The 20,648-nt window shown below is 39.6% G+C and overlaps 3 non-coding genes across 3 annotated transcripts; 2 read left to right on the top strand and 1 right to left on the bottom strand.

Annotated features, from left to right (window-relative positions):
* The first annotated feature begins 3,391 nt into the window (after positions 1-3,391).
* On the top strand, positions 3,392-3,462 carry TRNAG-CCC. The gene has a single exon. It is a non-coding gene; the product is annotated as a tRNA-Gly (tRNA).
* Positions 3,463-4,266: 804 nt separating this feature from the next.
* On the bottom strand, positions 4,267-4,340 carry TRNAN-GUU. Its single transcript has one exon. It is a non-coding gene; the product is annotated as a tRNA-Asn (tRNA).
* Positions 4,341-17,748: 13,408 nt separating this feature from the next.
* On the top strand, positions 17,749-17,820 carry TRNAQ-UUG. Its single transcript has one exon. It is a non-coding gene; the product is annotated as a tRNA-Gln (tRNA).
* The last annotated feature ends 2,828 nt before the right edge of the window (positions 17,821-20,648 follow it).

Genomic DNA, 20,648 nt, shown 5'->3' with positions numbered 1-20,648 from the left:
AATGTTGGCTATAAGTCAAGTTTAAACAAGTTTAAATGTATAAAAAGCAAGCTTTTAGCATAATAAATCAGAGCTCTCTACATCATCCTGGTGTGCAGACTCTCATTTTCGCCGACTTCGTCCCTCACCTGCTCTTCACCAAGAAACCCCTTGAGTTTCTTGTCACGACCGTAGTCGGGTGGTCGGTGACAAACCTCTTCAACAAAGGTGTTTGTTCTTTCGGCAGTTTGTGCCTATGGGTCCGGTGGTGACTCTTGCCTTGGTGATTGTAATTTGATCATTCTGGCTACATTTATTAGTTTAATAGTAGACATTCTCTTAGAAAGTAGAACATCCATTATTATTATTACTTTCTTGGATGCTCAGGTTGTCTTAATATGGGCCAGTCAGAGTGTGAACAGTCTGGGTGGGTTTCAGAAGCATTTTGTTATTCAGAGGACACACTGATTTCTGACATAAGAGCCTCTAGGAACAACTTACAGTTCCCATTTCCAAAACCAGCCATTTCTCCAAGGAACCTGGTTCTTTTTTGTTTTGGGTGTGTCATTGTAAAACTATTTTATTGAGAGGTTTGATGTAGCTGGAGAGATACAGGTGGGAAGAACTAGGTACAATGATGTCTGGATGCCCAGAATTGGTAGGACCTTATAGCTTCTGAAATAAGTGTCTCTGTGCATGATTTTTAAAGGAAAATGGCACTTACAGTAAAGATAAAGCACTAGGAACATTGTTCCTAGGCTTTCTCAGGTGACACAGTGAGTGGATACTCATTTAGTTGACGAGTTTATGCCAACACCTCCAATTCCAACCGAATACTGGGAGGTTCTTCCGCATCTTCCTCCATTCCATATATTTATGTTCCTCTCCTGTGATACTGATTCCAAGCAATTGCAACATATTTGTTGTTGTGCTATCTCCTATAATACACATACATTGCTTTTAAATTATTCCTTCAATATTAGCATCAATCAATAAAAAATCTACAAAATGTAGTTTAAAATATCTTTGCAAAAAACTAAAAAATCGTTGCAGACTTTTCTTCCTTTAGAATAGACACCATCATGGACTATAGTAAAAAGAATCGACTTCTAAAAAAAAATGACTTAAAAAAAAGAAGTGCCTTCTCAATTTATTTGGTTAATGTTTTCTCTGTGACTGTATTACATTTTATCTATAATTGCATGTATGTAGTTCTGCTTTTATTTTTTTTTAATAGGCAACATATCAAATTCTCTTTGTCATTATGAGTTAATGTCATAATTACTCCTGGTCCCAACTGGTAGGAGAGTTTCTAGGCTCCTTTTGCCTGTTTAATTTCTCCAGGGAAATGGGAGAAAGATCTCTATATTTTAGTTTTATTAAAGGGTGAATATATTTATACTTCAGGGATCTTTGTTAGCCTCATGTTCAGAAGCTGCACTGCAATCCTGAAGTGTTCGAGTCCACCAGCTGTTCTGTCGGAGAAAGATGGTCAATGTCTTCCTGTATTATTAACTGCCTCTGAAAATCCACTGGAAGGTCAGCTATGGGTCCATTTAGACTTGATGGTACACAATGCCATGTTTATATTTCAGTCATCAATATATTTACTTTTAACAGTCTACTCCTTATAGTACCAGCAGCTAGGTAATTAAAAATACAAATTGCATTGGGAAAGTCTGCTGTCAGAGACCTCTCCAAAGTACTGAAGAGCAACGATGTCAGTCTAGATACTAAGGTGTGCCTGATCCAGGCCAAAGTCTTTGCAATTACTTGCTAGGTATCAGAAAGCTGGACAATGACTAGGGATGATAGAAAGAGAACTGATGCCTTTGAGCTGTGGTGCTGGAGAAGAATATTGAATGGACTGCAAGGAGAACAAACAGGTTCATCCTAGGAAGGATGAGTCCAGGCTGCTCCTTTGAGGCAAGAATTCTGAAGCTTCATCTGACATACTGTGGACATGTTGCAAGGAAGGACCAGTCAGTCCTTGGAGAGGAATATTATGCTTGGGAGGGTGGAAGGACAGTGCAAGAGAGGAAGACACTTGATGAGATGAATTGATTCAGTGACTGGGGTAATGGGAGTAGGTGTGTCAGAGACGATAAGATTGGTACAGGACAGAGTAGGGTATAGGGCTGTTGTACACAGGGTTACTATGAGTTGCAGGTAACTTGATGGCACATAACAACAACAACAACAGCAACAACAACTCCTTATAGAAACTATGGGTTATTGTGAATGTATTTATGACATTAAATTGTCAATCAAAACATAAACCATTAACTGCAAAATTAAAATTTAGTAATCTGTTCTGATATATAGTGGCATTTCTAGGAAAGTGTCAAACATCTTAAAAAGTTTTTAATGGCTACAATAGTGAAACTTGGAAGGAGGAGTGGCATCCACTTCCATAATAGCTTGCCTCTGGAAACCCTATGAACCTGGAGAGAAGATGAGAGACACCCAAGCCTATGAAGGACTCTCCTTCATAGGGTTGCTGTGAGTCGCCTGCGACTTGACAGCACTTAAGAACAACAACAACAACAACAATACAATAGTGATCATTATTCTTGAACAAAAACTATTATAAAGGATTAGCTCAGTGGACCAAAATTTCCTTATTATCCCTATGTTGATTGTTGGTGCTATTTTATTCTAATTCTGCTTCTGATTGCCCTCACAACTCAGTTTAGGATTTTATTAACCTCACGAATTAGCTTTCTTTCTGAGACCTATTAAAGTAACAGTTTGAGTTAAAGTATGAGATTAACAGTTGGAAGATTTAGGGACCTAAATAAGGAACTTGGACAAGTATCTTGTTTTTCTACTGAGGCGTATGTGGATGTCTGTTATAGAATTGAAAGAACTGTTTTTCATAGTTGTAGTTTAAGTTAACAAAACATTTTCTTTTACTTTGGTATTTTAATACTTTAATTTAGTGGTGTGTCTTTGTCTTATACTGTTGCCTAGCTTAAGCCTCCTCCTAAATCTTATCTTTGGATGCTTTCCTTCCAGAAACAACCTTTGGTGCTGGCTTAGGCAGCACATACACTAAAATTGGAATGATACAGAGAAGATTTGTATGGCCCATTCGCAAGGATGACACACAAATTGGTGAAGCGTTGGAACAGTTGAGAGAATGAACTGTTGGAAGAACTTTTATGTGTTTTTTTATGTGTGACACAATCCAGAACAAGGGGTGCGTTGCACCACTGGGATAGGGGGAATGGAGGGAGAGGTAAGAAAATGTGCAACAGTGAAAGAATAAAACAAAAATAAAACCTCAAAAGATCCTTTGAAACCCTTTTGGGAACTATTCTATCTCCCTCACCCTCTCCCTTTCCCACACGGTCGTCGTCAGTGGATTCTTTCCTGTGATTTTCCTTGGGACATGAGCAATTGTAACTAAGCATTGGTGGTTCAGTGGTAGAATTCTCGCCTCCCACGCGAGAGACCTGGGTTCAATTCCTGGCCAACGCAGCTTTACTGACCAATTGTAGTTTTCTCTCTTTAGGTCTCCTTCCAATTCTTTCTACAGGGAGTCCTGGTGGCCTAAGTAGAATAATGAGCCTTATTAGTCTACCGCCGGCATCTAAGCACAGCAGAAACTTTTAAGGACAAGAGATGCTTGTGGCTTAGTGCTTAGGAATTACGCTAGCAACACGAGCTTTGCAGTTAAGTTCCAGCAATCACACTGCGGTACGGAGTGTGAAAATGATTTTCTTCTTCAAGCAGCCGTAAGTTCCCAGATCTCCTCGCCGCGCAATGGGAATCGACACACAGCTCAATCTCCAGAGGTTTCCAGACGCTGCGAATCTCACGGGAGGAGACGGCCTTCTTTTTCCCCGCGCAGAGCTGCTGGTGGATTCGAACTCGCGCACACTCAGCCTAATGATCCGTTACACCTACGTTCTGTTCCCAGTAGCTCCATGCGGGAGCCCCTCGGTGTAGGGCCTCACTTGTGCATGGAAGGAGCCGTGGTGGCGTAGTGGGGCTGTTAAATAAAAAACAACGGAACTCACAGTGGTTAAGCCAGTGTCCACTCATAATGACCCTCCAGAGAGTTTCTGAGATTGTAAATCTTACCTGAGAAGACTGCCCTCTTTCTCTCCTGGAGCTGCTGGTCTCCAACCACGAGCAGCCTTTAGGTTCTTGGGCAGATTTTGATTGTGGTTAAGAGTTAGAGTAAGCGAGGTCAGGTCTCTCTCTGCATAGCCTTTACCGCAGTGCAAACACAAACCAAAACCAAAAAATGTTTTACATTTTAAAATTACGGCCACGCCACGTCCCTGGGTGGGCTTGAACCACCAACCTTTCGATTAACAGCCGAACGTGCTAACCGATTGCGCCACTGAGACCAAAACAGTGTTTGAACTAACAGAATTTTGGCTCTTGATATTACGAAGAGTGAACCACTGAGCGTTTCCTTACAATTGCGCAAGTCCTACAGGATCCGAAGAGCGGTACTCGTGGGAAGGCGATCCCTGTTATTCCTCATCTTTGAAACCTGGGCTTTGGGGGATCCAGGATGGCCTTAGCTCCTCATTGACACTCGGCTGACTCGGAAGCCAGCGACTCCGGAGACTCCAGGGTCTGGGAGCCCCGCCTGAGCCAAGCGAGGCCCAGACTTGCTGCCCGTGGGCTCCGCGCCGCTGGTGCTGCGCCTGCGCTCGCCGCCCGCGCTGCAGCGCCCCCTGCTGCACGGGGGTCTGTGGGGCGGAAGCGGGGGAAATGAGGGAAAGGGCGATGAAGGAGAGAGAAGGAGGACAGGGAGGAGGCTAGAGAAGGTCTTTCAGGGGTGAGACACAAACTGGGTCCTGGGGAAGAGAGAATGGTTTCTGGTATATTACAGGATATGGAGGTTGACAGAGAAGTGGGCATGAAAGGGAGAAAAGCACAGCTCCCAATTTTTACCCAAGAATTTTGTTGTTGCTTTCAGCTGTGGAGTCCGTTCAGACATCTAGAGAATCCGCCCAGGAACTTCGCAGAATAGCCACTGGCGAGCTGCTTGGGGAAAAACTTCCACCCCCCAAATAGGATGCAGGAGGTGGACAAAGGACAAAATACAAAATCACTAGTGCACTAATGCTCACTGAATTTTGACAAATCCAGATGAAGGAAATTAAACTTTCCACCATTCCAACAATTTTGGCAGACTCCTATAAAGTCTTCATATCCTATATCTTTTAGTCACTATTCTCAGTTCTCCGCCAGAGATTAGCTCTGGCTGCTCTTGAAAGTCCATGAATGTTGTTGATGTTATGTGCTAACAAGTGAAGTAGGACTCATAGCTCACCTGTTAGTAACAGATGAACTCTGTCCTTTTCTTTTCACCATCTCTAACATAAAAGAGCCTATTGCTGCAGTCACTGTGTCACTCCCTGTCATTGAGGGTCTTCCTCTCCTTTGCTGACCCTCCACCTTTACTGGCATGATGTCCTTTTTAAGGAACAATCCTTCCTGACAACATGCCCAAGGTCTGTGGGACTAATCTTTACCATCCTTGCCTCCAAGAAGCACTCTGCTGCACTTTCTCCAAGACATATATATCTGTTTGGTCTCTTGATAGTCCATGGATTATTAGGTACTCTTCTCCAGAACCACAACTCAAAGGCTTCTTTTGTCATCCTTTTCATTGTCCAGCTCTCAGATGTATAGCGAGTGCTTGAAAAGCTCATGTGCTGAATCAGGTGCACTTAAGTCTTCAAACTGGTATCATTACTCGTCAGGAATTTGGAGAAGTCCTTGACAGCAGAGTTTCCCAATGCAGTAGGGTTTTTGATTTTTCTTTCTTTCTTTCTTTTTTTTTTTTCGTTGCAGTTCGGTGCTTCTTTATTCTGGTGATTCAAAAAGCTCTCGGTTTTTGATTTCTTAACTGCTGGTGCCAAGGGTGTTTGTTGACTGTGGATCCCAGGAAGATGAAATTGTTGACAATTTCAATCTTTTCTCCACCTGGCATGATCTTGCTCATTGTAGGACAATGAGAACTTTTGTAGGACAAACTGAAGGCTTGTAATCTTTGACTTTCTGTAGCAAATAAGTTCTGCTCACTTTCAGCAAACAAAGTCCTACCATCTGTGTAATGAAGGTTGTTGAAGAATCTTCCCTTGTCTCATGCCACATTCTTCTTCATAGGGCCCAGCTTCTTGAGTGATATGCCCAGCAGATTAAACAGCTATGGAGAAAGGACATAGCTCAATTGACTCCTTTCCTGATTTTAAACCATGCACTGATCCTTTGTTCTGTTTAGCCTGCACAGTTAAATGTTCTGGGATTCCCATTCTTCCCAATGTTAGTCAAAATAGATAACGCTTTTTGAGAACTGAAGATATGGTTTACCCACATATATTTACTATAAAGCTCAGAACAACCTAAGTAAAAGTGTCACCTGGGATACAGGGGAGACATCTCCTCATTGAACAGAGGAAACCGAAGTGGCGAGAAATACCAAGTATCTGAGTAAGCCAAGTAGAAAGAGGATGGTCCTGTTTCATAATCTCTTAAATCAATTTTAGACCTTTTTCTTCCTGGAAGATTCTGGAAAGAACTTCCAGCGTGGTAGAAGAATTGGAGTGTCTTGTACTTTGCAAACAGCCTAGAGGGACTGTTAGTGCCTGTATACTCTGTGGGCGCTCAGCCTCGTTTTCTAAGACAGGAATGAAGTCTCAGAGTGGAAGAGGAGAGAATATGTGTACAGGGCACCAAGCACTCCTCCATTTTACCTGAGGAATGAGAGCCTATTAGGTCAAGGAGCAGATCCCACTCCACAGGTAGATTACAAGCCAAAGCTTAGAAAACAGTACACAGACCAGCGTTTTTGTTCCCACCTACGTTCTCTGGATACCAGGAGTCACAAAATTAAAAGATGAATTGCATTGGCAAAGTCGGCTGCCAGGGACCTCTCCAAAGTACTGAAGAACAATGATGTCTGTCTGTAGACTAAGGTGCACCTGATCCAGGCCATAATCTGTGTGATTTTTTGGTACAGGTCAGAAAGCTAGACAATTACTAGGGATGATAGAAGGAGAATTGATGCTTTTGAGCTGTGGTGTGGAGAAGAGTGTTGAATATACCGTGGGCTGCTAGGAGAACAAACAGATTCATCATAGGGTAAAACCAGCCTGCTCCTTGGAGGCAAGGATTCTGAAGTTACTGTTGCCTGGAGTCCTTGGTGTGTGTTTGAGAGAGGCAATGGGGATGACAGGAGTCACTGACAAACCAGATCAAACTTCTTTCCTCTCTGGCCCTTTTGTTCCTCTTCAGATGGATCAGTAAGTTCAATCATCCTTCCAGCTGGAAGGCATTTCTTCTGAATAGGGCCCTCCCCAGGACTCGGATAGACCTTCTCCTAGTGTCCTTAGTTTTTGTAACATATATTCCCCTATCTGTCTTGTCTGGTTTCCTTTTTCCCTGGGGTCTCATAGTCTTACCTTCGGTGGTTTTTCTAAAGGTAGCATTATCTGGAGGTGTCTGGCATTCTAGGTTGTTGAATACCTTGGATGTGGTGTCGATCAGCTGAGTTTGTGCCAATGGCTCAATCTGTCTTTCATAGTCACCTCCTAATGTCAGGGATGCTCTGGGGAAATAGGTTAATAATTCAGACTCTAGCTGAATTTTCTGGGTGAAGGTCCGTGTATTTACAGAAAACTTGTTGCAATCTTTTAAAAAACTGGAAAGGTTGCTGCAGAATGGCTCCTGGCATTTTCAGGCTTGGAGCTTCTTTTTGTTTTTTTTGTTGTATAAAAACTGTACTTTTTTTTGCTTTTTTTACATGTGGGTGACTTTAACAAACAAATTTGTCCTCTTACAATTTAGAATGCTTGATATCCCAAGTACAGAGTCCAGGGTGGGACAGACCAAAAAGATACAAATGACATACAAAAGCCCCTTCCCCGCTTCCTACCAAGCCCCTGCTCTTCAAAAATAACTTAATAAACCCACACACATTCTGACTCATGAGGTTTCCATACATTACAGAATAGAACAGCCCCAGGGATCATCTTGACTATAATTTTTATGGGAGCAGATTACTAGGCCTTTCTTCTAAGGATCCCAAAATGGTACTGCAGAGTAGTTTACCCTTGATCTCAGGGGCTAGCAGGCTTTGTCCCTCTGTGTCAGCCATTCATTGGCAGTGGAGTATGCTGCCCTTATCATAGGCTTCTGCCATTTGAGTGGTGCTATATTGTCTCTTCTCTTCACCAGCCAGAAGCTTGATTAAAAAGCCCTTGAATCTCTGCTTACTTAGCAAAGATAATAGTCCATTATTTTAGTAGTTACCTTAATAGGAAGAGTCCAAATTTTTCCACTTTGACCATTCCGAGTCAGAGAAAAGAGAATGCTCTTCAAAAGCTCTTTGGGTCACCTATATACATTATAGAGTCTCTGGATAACTACCCTTGTTCTGAGCAGCCCTGGCCGAAAGGCTATGAGGTAAAAAAAAATTGTATCTAAGCTGCTTTTCCTCAGTTCTCCTGGCGAGTGACAGTTACTCTAGATTTTTATTATTAAGTGTCACTGGCGTATCAAAAACCACTGGCTTCATTCAGGCATTATCTAAAAGAATTATACCTCTTTCTTTTTGACCTCACTAAGCAAGCACCTTCTATATTCTCATTTTTATGGTATAGAATATTAAAGGCCAATGTGTACAGATCTTAATCAATTTCTTTGACCTCTGGTGAAATAATGCTATTTGCTGAATAAAGACCTGTACAAAGGCTACTTTTTCTTTTTACCAAAACCTAAATAAAACACAAAGGCTCAATTTTTACTGAAATAAAAAAACATTATTTTGGCTAAGGATGTTAGCAAACAGGCCATCATACAGAATTCTTTTCTAACAGACTTTTTACCAGAATGGAAACTTGTTATTACTTTTGAGCAGTGATCTAAAAGGAAATGAATAAAAGAAAATTGTTAATACATGTGCAATCCTTAGATATTCTACTAGTACACAGTCATCAGATACAATACAACTTTTACTTAGATACAATACAAGTTTTATTTATCAAATACAACTTCTACTTTTCAGATGCAGCACAGGTTCTACTCATTAAATACAGTGCAACTTCTACTCATACAATCAGATCTGATACAGGAATCGAAGCGCCAGAAAGAACGGAGAGCTTCTGCTTCTATTCTGACAGGTTCCTGTGTAAAGTATGACAGACATGAACACAGGTACAATTGTGCAACAGATACAGATCTAGGTTTATAGCCAGAAAACAAGCACCTTAGTGCAACAAGTAGGCCTAGAGTTCTCACTTTCATTCTTACAGATTTGGAGTGGCAGCCTCACGTCAACTCACTCCCAGCTAGCCAGCTATCAGGCATACATGTTCATTCCCCAGGGATGGCCAAAACGCATAGAAATTTTATCAAGCTTGCAGTTACTGAAAGGTTTTGGATCAAAGCCAAGAACAAAGCTGAGGTAGAAACATTTCTCAGAGTTTATTGTGTGCAGATCTACCCAACAAGGGGAGTAGCACCGGGGGTTGGGCTTAAGGGATTTATATGGGGTCCTTGCAGTGGCTCATTGGGGCATAAAGTTTCTGGTCTTGGGAAACTGGTTTGGGGAATCTCATGATATAGGATTTCTGAGTTCTGATTTTGGAAAAATGTCCTAACATAGGGTTTTCTAAGTTCTGGTTTTAGGGACTGTCCTGACAAAGGATTTTCTGGGTTCTGGTTTCAGAAAATGTCCTGACATAGGATTTTTGAGTTGAGCTTCAACCACCATTTTGATTTTTAGCCTAACAGTTATCAGATGAAGTGCATGAATTTGTGAAGGCAATGAAGGATGTCAAGAGTTGGTCTATTAAAGGTCTCTTGTGACAATAGGTCTCAGTGGTGCCTTTGGACACTTAAGATACCTGCTCTTGGGGGTCCTCCTATCCATGAAATTCAGAATCACCTGGTAAGTAAAAACAAAAGTTGTTTCAGTTACCAGGAGAATCTGAAGGTCCCATGTAGGTTGCCAAAATGTCACTGAACTAAGGGGTTCTTTCAGTAGTCAATTGCCAATAAGACAGATGAATTGCAACATCCATAAGCACTTTATTACAGATCTGGGAGAAAGCAGTCAACTCCTTCTCAGAGACTGCCTCCCCATCTGAGAGTGGTCATCAGGCCACTTTATATTAGGGTTAGACACCAATTCACTCAACAATTCACCTTAGTAAAATCAAAGAATTTCCACATCTGAAAAAAAACCAAAACCAAACAAACACTACAACACCAATTCACACACAGGTACCAGTAAACAGACAACTTACAAATTAGTTAACACAAACAGGCAGATTAAGATCCAATTTACATATGACTGGGAAAAACAGTTTCAAAGAGGTAAGTGCAGATCTAGGAAAGATGCATTTCCTCTCCTGGTAAACAGTTTAAACTTCATGACTAACCCAGTTTTGCAGGCTGGAGAAAACTGATGTCAGTTTTATAACTATACATATTTAGAGAATTCTGAACTTATTAATACCACCTATCATTTTCTCCGGAACATGATTCTTATTCAACATCATATTTTTGCCCAAGTTGAGAAAGTAGGTTTTGTGGGCTGAGGGAAAAACAGAGACAGGGAGACACAGGAATGGAGGACAGGAAGGGGGGGGGAGGGGCGGGGCACTTAGGAAGGAAGGACAGGACACACACAGCTGGAAGAACTGAATGAAGCCCCCTAAGCCACGCCTTTCTGTGATTTTATTGAGAATTAACAGGAAGTAAATCACAATGAGAAATCTTTTGCAAATTAGGTTGAATTTTTCTCTGTTGCCAACCTTATTCTTATCTCAGGAGGGAGGGATACAAACTAAGTGTTGTGAAAAGGGGGTGGGGAGAGGAATTCCAGCTTTTATCTGTGCCTCCCTCCTCTCCTGATGCAGCATTTGGTTGAATATTAATATTAACTTTGATATTTGGCTTCTCACAAGTAGGAATTTGTAATGTTGCTCCCATTGTGATAATAAATTTGCCCCATAAGGTAATTGCAATATCAGCTTCAAAAGATTGCATTTTATCCTTTTAACCTCCCGGTCGTTCACATTACAAAATATATTCACTTTGTTTGGCTCTAATCATAGTGCCAATTCCAATAAAAGTAACAGATACATCCTTTAATGTTAATTCCTCCGACCAATGATGAGTAGCGATGATTGAAACATCAGCCTGGGTATCAACTAATCCTTGTACTTTATGTCCTTCAATTGTAACAATCATTTGTGATCTCTCATCATTAACAATGGCATTCCAATGTACATTTGATCCTGTACCGCCAAAACCTCCTTGTCTTTGTATAGAAGTATTTTGCTTAATATATGGTAACAATGATAATTGAGCAATTCTCTGACTCTTTAGCAAATTTTGAGGTTGTCTAGTAGACATCATTATAATTATTTATCCTTTATAGTCAGAGTCAATAATTCCCAGATGAACAAAGATACTCTTACTAGTTAAACTACTTTCCCCAATAATTAATCTGACAGTATTTTTAGGATTTGGCCCAAAAATACTAGTGTGTATCTTATAAACTCCTAATTCTGGTATAATAGTGATGTTTTCAGAAAGAGCTGTACCTAGTGCGGCACTTCCTGTGGTGACATGAAGTAAGTCTGAGACATACTGTCCTTGCTGTTCACAGTGAGATTCTGGCAAGTCACATTGTTTTGTGTGGGTCCCGGGAGCTGACAAGGCCCCCTTTGTAGTTTCCGGACTCAATCTTGTTGCCCTGCTTGTCAAATAGAGATCTACATTCATTAGTCCAATGATACCCTTTTCCACATTTTCTACAAAGCCCTGGAGGTATGGGTTTTTTCCTTTATGTTTCCACTCCCCCTTTTTCCATTACAGCAATCCCTTTTCAAATGTCCTAATTTTCCACAATTGAAACATCTGGTTTGAGACAAATTTAAAGTTCCTTTTAAAGCGGCAGCTAATAGATTGGCTTGATAAGAACTAGTTCCAATGTCCATACAAGCACATATATATTCTAGGGGAGCGTTCTGAGCTTTCAATGGTCTAATAGCCTTTTGACATTCCAAATTAGCATTTTCATATGATAAAGTTTTTAACAAAAGCTCACGAACTTCTGGTTGAGATATATCTCTATTAATAGCATCATTTAATCTAGATAAAAAATAAGTATCTTTTTCATTTTCCGATTGGGTTGTTTTGACAGAGGATTGATCTCTCCTTCCTGAAATGTCTACCTTATCCCATGCTTGCATGCAGCAAAGTTTTACTTGTACAATCACATTATCATCATATTGTAACTGAGCTTGCACTCCAAGCCATTGACCGCTCCCCAGAAATTGATCAGCAGTAACATTAAGAGGAGGATTTCTAGATAAATTAAGCCTTTCCATATTTGTAGCTTCATCAGCCCACCAAGTTTTAAACTGTAAATATGCCCTAGATTCCAAAACTGTTTTGACCATGGACTCTCAATCATAAGGAATTAAGCTAAATTCTGCAGCTAATCTTTGTAATATGCCTCTTACATAGGTAGAATGCATACCATGAGAAACCATGGCTTGCTTCAATTCTTTAATAGTCTTATGAGCATGATTCATATCATTATATAACATAGAATCTGGAACTGTAGTTGCTGACAGAGCTATATTTTTATTTTGGTAGTAGATCTCATTATGAAAACCCAATTTATCTATTTTTTGGGAAGTTCTAAAATTTGTTTATGTAATTCCTCACAAGGACTTTTATCCTTAATTATATTGCTCAACTTCTCCGTAGTTGGAAGCAGAGGAAATTCATCCTCCTTTGTAACAGATTCACTATCACCTTTTTCTGAAGAGGTTTTCTCTTCTAGTTGCTCAGACATCTCCTCTTGAGACCGTAATAGTTTTAAAGCTGATGAAATAAAATTGCAAAGAGACCAAACAGAAACAGGCATCCCATCTCCTTTTTGATGTGCCTTTTTAAAGCTCTCATGACATCTTGCCAAGTTTTTAAACTTAACTTCACTCTACTCACTGGTTTAAACCAGTAATAGTGTTTTTGTACATACTGAAACAACTATAAAAATAATTTTTCTTTCACTTTTACCCTTGAGCTCCTAAGCAATTCCTTTAAGAGAGAAATATACTGAGCTTCAGAGGATGGAGCGTTCCCCATGACGCTATCACTTTTACCTGAGTTTTTTTTGCAATTTAGTTCAGAGGGCACAACCTTAGATCCATGGGTCATCATATTAGCTACACCCTCTCCTTTTCTTTTATTTCTTTCCTGTTTTTGAGAGGGGCCTATTCCCCTATAGACGAGGATGAAGGAGAGGACTAAGTCTCCTAGGCAAGGTTGCTTCTCCTTTTGCAGCCTTAAGCTAAATGTTCTAGAATAGTAGGAATCCTATCTTCTATTTCTAGAGAGAAAGAAGTATTTTCTCCTGGCATCAGTCACTGTCTGATCTAAAAGACATCTGAGAAATTATTTTCTTTTGTAAAGTCATTTTGCTACAAATTACATGGTTACTATCCTTACTGTAATCATGACCCATTTATACAGTATCCTTTCTTTTCACCATCATCTTCCTCTATTTCCATTTATTCCCTGTTTTGATGCACATTCTCCCCTATGATCATGATTCCCAGCTTACATTCAATCTTTTTAAAAATGTTACTTTGTAGACTCTTTGGTGAAAGTATAAACAAATTAGGTTCCCATTTGACATATATTGAATGGCATTACATTTATCACAATGTGTTAATGTAGTAAATTGTGTTCTGCTTATTCCTGTCCAATAGACTAGTTTCCCCTAGTCACTTTATCTTGTTATCCTTGATTTTTTTTACACTTTTATATTCATATTCATTTTATTTTAGAGGAAAATGTTTATTCGAGACATGTTACAGAAGAAAATTCTTTCTTGTATATAGGAAAATGTGACATTTTCTTTTGTTGATAAAGATTGGATATTTGAGTAAAGAATCTTAGAATATACTGGAGGGGGAAGGTACAGGCAGCTGAAGGAACAAATGACAGGCAAAGTCAAGTTTGAAGTTGACCCTTTTGGAATTACTATTTTTATGCAAAATGTTGATATATTCAGGTTCTGAATGTATAACTTGATGAAGTTTCACAAATATATCATAATTGTATAACTATAATCCAGGACATGAAATAGATTATTATTCGCACCAAAGGAGTCTGCTTAACTTCTACTCCTCCAGAGATTTTTACATTTTTGATGACTTCTTTTTTTTAAAAAATAATTTTAATGAGCATTTACAGAGATTTTGGATTTCCATTCATTCATTGCTGCACTTCTCTCATTATCCTTTATTTTAAATAGTTAAATAGTTTAAATAGTTACTGACTTTTGGTCAGTATTGATGGTTTGCAAATATAGCTCTAATAAATGGTAATATTATTTTTGATTAATGTATCTCTTTGCTAAAATGTGATCTTAAAGTGTAGACTGTATTCTAGGTTTAAAAAGTTTCTCAAAAAAAAAAAAGTTTCTCAAAGTGATAGTCTCTGGAGCCTCTGTTTTCTCCTATTTCAGTTTGTTTATTTCTTGGCTTATTAAAATGGAGATTTCTTCCATGTTTCTCTCCCATATTATCCGTGTCCAAAGGTGAGTGGTGAGAGGTGGGTGCTATCTCTGATTGCAGGATAGGTGAGGTTTTGATTCATTCTGACCAGTTTATTCTCCCCAGATTATTCCTTTAAAACCACAGAGCTAGCCATCTTGCCAACACTTCTCTTTAAACGTATCATCGAGAAATGCAGGATTTGACAAGTAAAAAATCCTGTAGTCCAGTCTTTAAAACCTCTTGAGAGGCCAAGCAGAGAGAAACCCCGAAAGCATATAGAAATAAGGTCCTGCCCACATGCTGTTGTAATGATATGCTCAACAAATAAGGGAACTGGGTAAGTAACCCTTCAGCAGTTTTACTGTTAAATATTTGTGAAGAAATTAATTGTGGGATTCCCCCCAACTCCTGTCTTGGTTTCTATGGTTCCAAAGATGGCAATATGATCTCTGCCTTCAACCTCAGATACTATTGCCCTGAGATGATCTTTAAACTTTAAATAAAATATTCCCTGAAGTCTTCTTTAACCTCTCCCCCGCCCACTCCAGTCTTCTTAAAACCAAGCAATACTTTGGCTTAAATAAGGATGTCTGCATTGAACAGTACAATCTTCTAAGATCTATGGATACAGAATGAAATTGGCAACAGTAACTTGAAATAGTAGATAGGAATCTTGGTTGGACAGAGAGTTTGTGTTAATATGTAAGGAATAAGACAGGAAGCTCCAACTCGAAAAACATAGTCAGTGTCATGGAATTATGCATACAGGCACTGAAAGTGAGATATGTTTGGTTGTTTATATCTTACAAAAACAGAAAATAAATTATAAGGTAAAACAAAAATCTGGATTTCAAGGTCCCCTGAGTATGAAATCACTGAATATGAACCTGAGTATTCCCCCCGCCTTTAACTCCTTTGTGATTCCAGAGCACATGAATTAGAGATTCAACTTCCTAGATAGTAAGTCATATTGGTTTTTCATTCAACCCTTCATAGACATTTTGTTTTATAATGACACATACAAATGATTAATGCAATTAATGAAAATATTTGATATGCATTGCCTTTCCCTTAACCTATTTTATCTGTTTATTAACTTCCACTCCTTTCTCCTTCATAGATTACCCTCCAAATATGATTTTATCTGTGTGTAAATCTTTCCTACAATTTTAGAGATTCTATTGTGATTAGCAAGTCCTGTCCTGCATGGTCATTATGAGTTGGAATTATATGACAACAATGGTTTGGGGTTTTTCTTTCTTTTCTTTTTGAAAATTATCTTTCTGATACATAAGACAGAGGACAAATTCTTTGAATAAAGTTAAATTCTTATGCTTCCTTCCCACCCTCAGTACATTTTACAAAGGAAACAAAAACCTGAAGTATCTGGCCATGATATATTAAGAAACTGGGATGTAGTCAAGTTGTCCAGATTTTCAGAAAATAGTCTCTGGCTATTTAGAAGAGTCAGATTGTCTTGAGTCTCAATTGTATGTTGCCCACTTTGTGTTCATCAGAGAAAACGGATGTGGTTTGTTTGAGTGTACACCTGTGAAACATGTCTCCTTTTATTGTAAATCAGAAATGACTCCTCCAAAAAAAAGTGTTTTAAAAGGATTATATCATTGTCTGACTCACTTTGAAATGTTATTTTCTTCTAACTTAAGTGCAGTAAAAGGTATTTATTCATGTCAAACAAACAAACAAACAAACAAACAATCCAGAAGAAAATGAAAGTTCTCTTGCCCCTCTCTCCCACTGATAGACCCTCCTTACTATGGGACCCAGGGTGTCCCAAGTTCTGTCTTTTTTTTTTTTTTTGAGACCAGCGGGTAGGACCTGTTAGGTGGGAGAGGGGCGCGGGGTCCCAAGTTCTGTCTTAACAACCATCTGCCTTCCCTGGAGAATGAAAAATGAGTAAAGGGAAAGAAAAGGAAAATAATTAAATTGCAGAAATCTACCCCAGGACAAGAAACTCTGGTTAATGTGGTGGAGCCTTGTGGTTTATCCTTGCCTCCAAGGGACACTCTGGCTACTCCTTCTCCGAGATATATCTGCTTATTCTATTGGCAGTCCATGAGCTATTCAGTCTTCTCCAACAGCACAGCTCAAAGATATATCAGTTCTACTGTCATTCTTATTCATTGTCCAGCTCTCAGATGCATAGCTAGTGATTGAAAAGACCATGGTCTGAATTAGGTGCACCTTAGTCTTCAAATGGAAATCATTGCTCCTCAGAACTTTGGAAAGGTCTCTGACACTTGCCCAATGCCATCAACACATCTCCTGATCTCCTAACTGCTGGTACCAATGGTGTTGATTGTGGATCCAAATTAAGATGAAATTTTTGACAAGTTAAGTCTTTTCCATTTCTCATGATGTTGCCTATTGGTCCAATGGTGAGGACTTTTGTCTTTTTGATGTTGACCTATAATTCATACTGAAAGCTGTATTCTTTTATCTTTTACACCAAGTGCTTCAAATCCTCCTCACTTTCAGCAGGCAAGGTTGTTGGCAGCTTCATAATGCATAGTTCTTCTTAGAGACCAGGATGGAGAACCTTCACCTCACATACTTTGGGCATGTTAAGATGGGCTTCTTTGGAAAAGAATATCAGGCTTGGAAAGGTGAAGGGTCTGTGAAGAAATGAAGACCCTTGGATAGACTGACACAGTGACTACAGCAATAAGTTAAAATATGTCAGAAATTATGAGGATGGTACAGGGGATGGGATAGGGTTCAGATTTGTTGTTCATAGGGTCGCTATGAGCCATACTCTATAGCACCTAACAACAAACAATAACACCACCAACAACAACAACAACTGTGGATTATGATAGAGGCTTAAAGAACTCTGCCTTATCCTAAAGCAAAGGTAAACAACCTCATTTCCTATGATATGAATAAAATGGTCAAAGTCAAAGTCATTGTGATGGAGTCAAACCGATTTATAGATGAGTGAAATTTTAGAAATCAATAAAAAGAGAGGAGCAGAGAAAAAGCTAGATGAATGAGTTCACTCAAATCAGTCTAGCAAACCCACGTCCTGCCAGATGGAGGACTGTCCTGAGTGAGACTGGTTTACAGGAAGGGCGGATGCTAAAGAAGGAACTTTCACTACTTTGTTGGATTGATCCTAGGTAAGAATTATGATAGTTAACAACAATGGTGTGGAATTTCATACTATATCTTAGTTAGGTATGGTGAGGGTGGTTCTGTGGTGTAATGGTTAGCACTCTGGACTTTGAATCCAATGATCTGAGTTCAAATCTCAGTGGAGCCTTTCTTATTTATTATTTATTTACTTACTTCATGTGAAATATTTCTTTTAAAATTCCTTAAAAAGGTCAATGAAACCTCTTAAGAGTGAGACAGGTTTCTAGTCAGAAAGGATGAAGCTGGGAAACCCTGGCCCTGGGTTATGCTGCACAAGAGCAGCAGTGTCTGTCCTCTTTCCTCCTTCCTTCACCCTGTATTGAGGTCGCAGAAGTCCACAGACAATAGCTGAACAGCAAAGGTGGGAGAGAATGGAGGGAATGGGAAAACGGGGTGAGGGTGGATGAGGAAGGTGATTGGATAGATGATGAAAGTTGAAAATGGAAGAGAGGGAAACTGAGCATCCCCAGCTGCTGGAGTGCTTGCAATGTGTCCTCGCCCACCTGAGAACTGGGTTCCACAGGGAACTAACTCTCAAAGCTGCTTGCCTGGCATTTGTTCCTGCAGTTTCCTTTCCCTGTCGTGAGGGTTGAAGAGGATTAAATTAGCAGTTTACTATTCAAATGCTCACACCTGCTTCTCCTTCAGCTGCTGACATTCCAATTACAGGGGTATTGTCATTGTGAGGTGCCTAGTTGAGTCAACATAACGGCACAACACATGTGCTGTCCTGCTGTGTTCAAGTCCATCGTTATTGTAATTGTGTTCACCCATGTCCTTGAGGCTTCCTCTGCTTCCTGGACTCTAGTTTTCAAAGCCTGATGTCCTTTTCCAAGGACTGTCTCTTCCTGATAACATGCCCAGAGTCCGTGCGAGGAATCCTCAGCATTCTTGCTTCTAGGGAGCTCGCTAGCTGCACTTCCTTCAACACAGATTTGTTTATTCTTTGGATGGTCCATGGTGTTTTCATTATTCTTCACCAACACCACAATTCAATGGCATCTGTCCAACACAAATAGAAATTATTAAAAATACCTGGCCTTAAAAAAATCCAACAAACACCTGGCCTTGGGTCAGATGCACCTCAATCTTTAAATTGACTTCCTTGCTCTTTGCAGGAGCTGCAGGTGCTGACGTGTCAGGAAGCATGAATGGCAATGGTAATTGTGGCAAAAATTGATTGAAGAGTTAGAGTTAAGTATAGACCAATAGGAATAAGTAAGTATAGACCAATAGGAATAAGTAGTTATAGACCAATAAGAATAAGTAGTTATAGGAAGTTATAGACCAATAGGAATAGATAGTTATAAACCAATAGGAATAGATAGTTATAGGCCAATAGGAATTAGGTTAGAAGCTATCTAGGCTAAGGGTATATAAGGGGCTGAGGGGAGCAAGGGAAAAAAAATACGCTGTTACCAGAATAAAGAAGTATCGAACTGCAACGAATCCCAGTGTCGTGTTTTCCTTTATCCCGCTGGCTGGGCTGGAACGCGGCAGCTCTTTAGCATTTAAAGAAGTGTTTGGCATTCAATTTATGCAATACAGTGTGTACTTTGCTTTCTTGTCTGCTGTTTCCATGGGTGTTGATTGTTGGTCCAAGTCAAATGAAATAATTAAGAGCTTAAATCTTTCCTCTATTTATTATGATGTTACCTTATTGGTCCAGTTGTGAGAATTTCTATTTTTGAGTTGAAGGGCAATCTACACCACAGACAGTATAGTCTTTGAACTTCAATAAGTGTTTTAAGTTTTCTAGTTTTCAGCAAACAACATGGATATTAGATCAGTTGATATATTCTCACAGGCCATTTGATATTTTCTCACAGTGATGCTCTCTTCTTTTTAGTTCTTGTTTTCTCTCTGACTTTCATTTTGGATACTTTCTTTTGCTGTATCTCCTATGCAATTACTTGTTATGTGTCAGAGAGCTGGGCAATGACTAGGGATGATAGGAGGAGAATTGATGCCTTTGACTTGTGGTGCTGGAGAAGAGTGTTGAATATACCATGGGCTGCCAGGGGAACAAACAGATTCAGCCTAGAGAGGATGAAACAGGTTGCTCTTTGAAGGCTAGGATTCTGAGGCTTTGTCTGACATATTTTGGGCATACTGCAAGAAGGGACTGGTCCTTGGAGAGGGACATCATACTTGGAAAGGTGGAAGGACAGAGAAAGAGAGGAAGACCACCGATGAGATGGATTGATTCAATGATTGGGGTAATGAGGGTAAGTATATCAGAGACAGTAAAGTTGGCACAGGATAGTGCAGGTTTCAGGGCTAGTATACATAGGGTTGCTATGAGTCACAAGCAACTTGATGGCACATAACAACAGCAAAAACAACATGTCTCCTACAGTGTGATCTGCTTTTAAAACCACTCATTGTATTTTTCATGTCTAGAACTACTTTTTGAACTTTTTTTCCCTCCTTAGCAACTAATACTTTTCCCCATCTTTGTATAACCTTTATAGTAGCTGTTTTTATATATTGTCTTCTCATCTTATTATCATTTTCCCAAGGACTGATCCCTCCTACTAACATGCCAAAAGTATATGAGATGAGGTTTTGCCATTTCTACCTCCAAGGTACAACATCCTAGTCTCACTTTCTCCAAGATATATCTGTTTGTTCTTTTGGCATGGGCAATTCAATACTTTTCTCCACCGCCACAGCTCAAAGGCATCAATTCTTCTGTCACCCTTATTAACTGTCCAACTATCAGATACATAGTTTGCAATTGAAAAGACTATGGTTTGAGTCAGGTAAACTTTGGTCTTAAAGCTGACATCATTGGTCATTAGCACTTTGGAGAAGGCCCTGACAGCAGGCATCATATTTCCTTCATAAGAAGTAACATTGATTGTTTTTACTAATAATTTTAATGAGCATTTACAGAGATTTTGGATTTCCGTTCATTCATTGCTGCACTCTCTCCCCGCCCATCCCCTCCCC

The sequence above is a fragment of the Elephantulus edwardii genome, unplaced genomic scaffold, assembly GCF_000299155.1.
Source record: "Elephantulus edwardii isolate Elephantulus edwardi_28Jun2011 unplaced genomic scaffold, EleEdw1.0 scaffold00384, whole genome shotgun sequence".
In the NCBI taxonomy this organism is placed as follows: Eukaryota; Metazoa; Chordata; class Mammalia; order Macroscelidea; family Macroscelididae; genus Elephantulus; species Elephantulus edwardii.
Note: the sequence above shows the minus strand (reverse complement) of the source record. Positions and strands in the feature narration are given on the sequence as shown.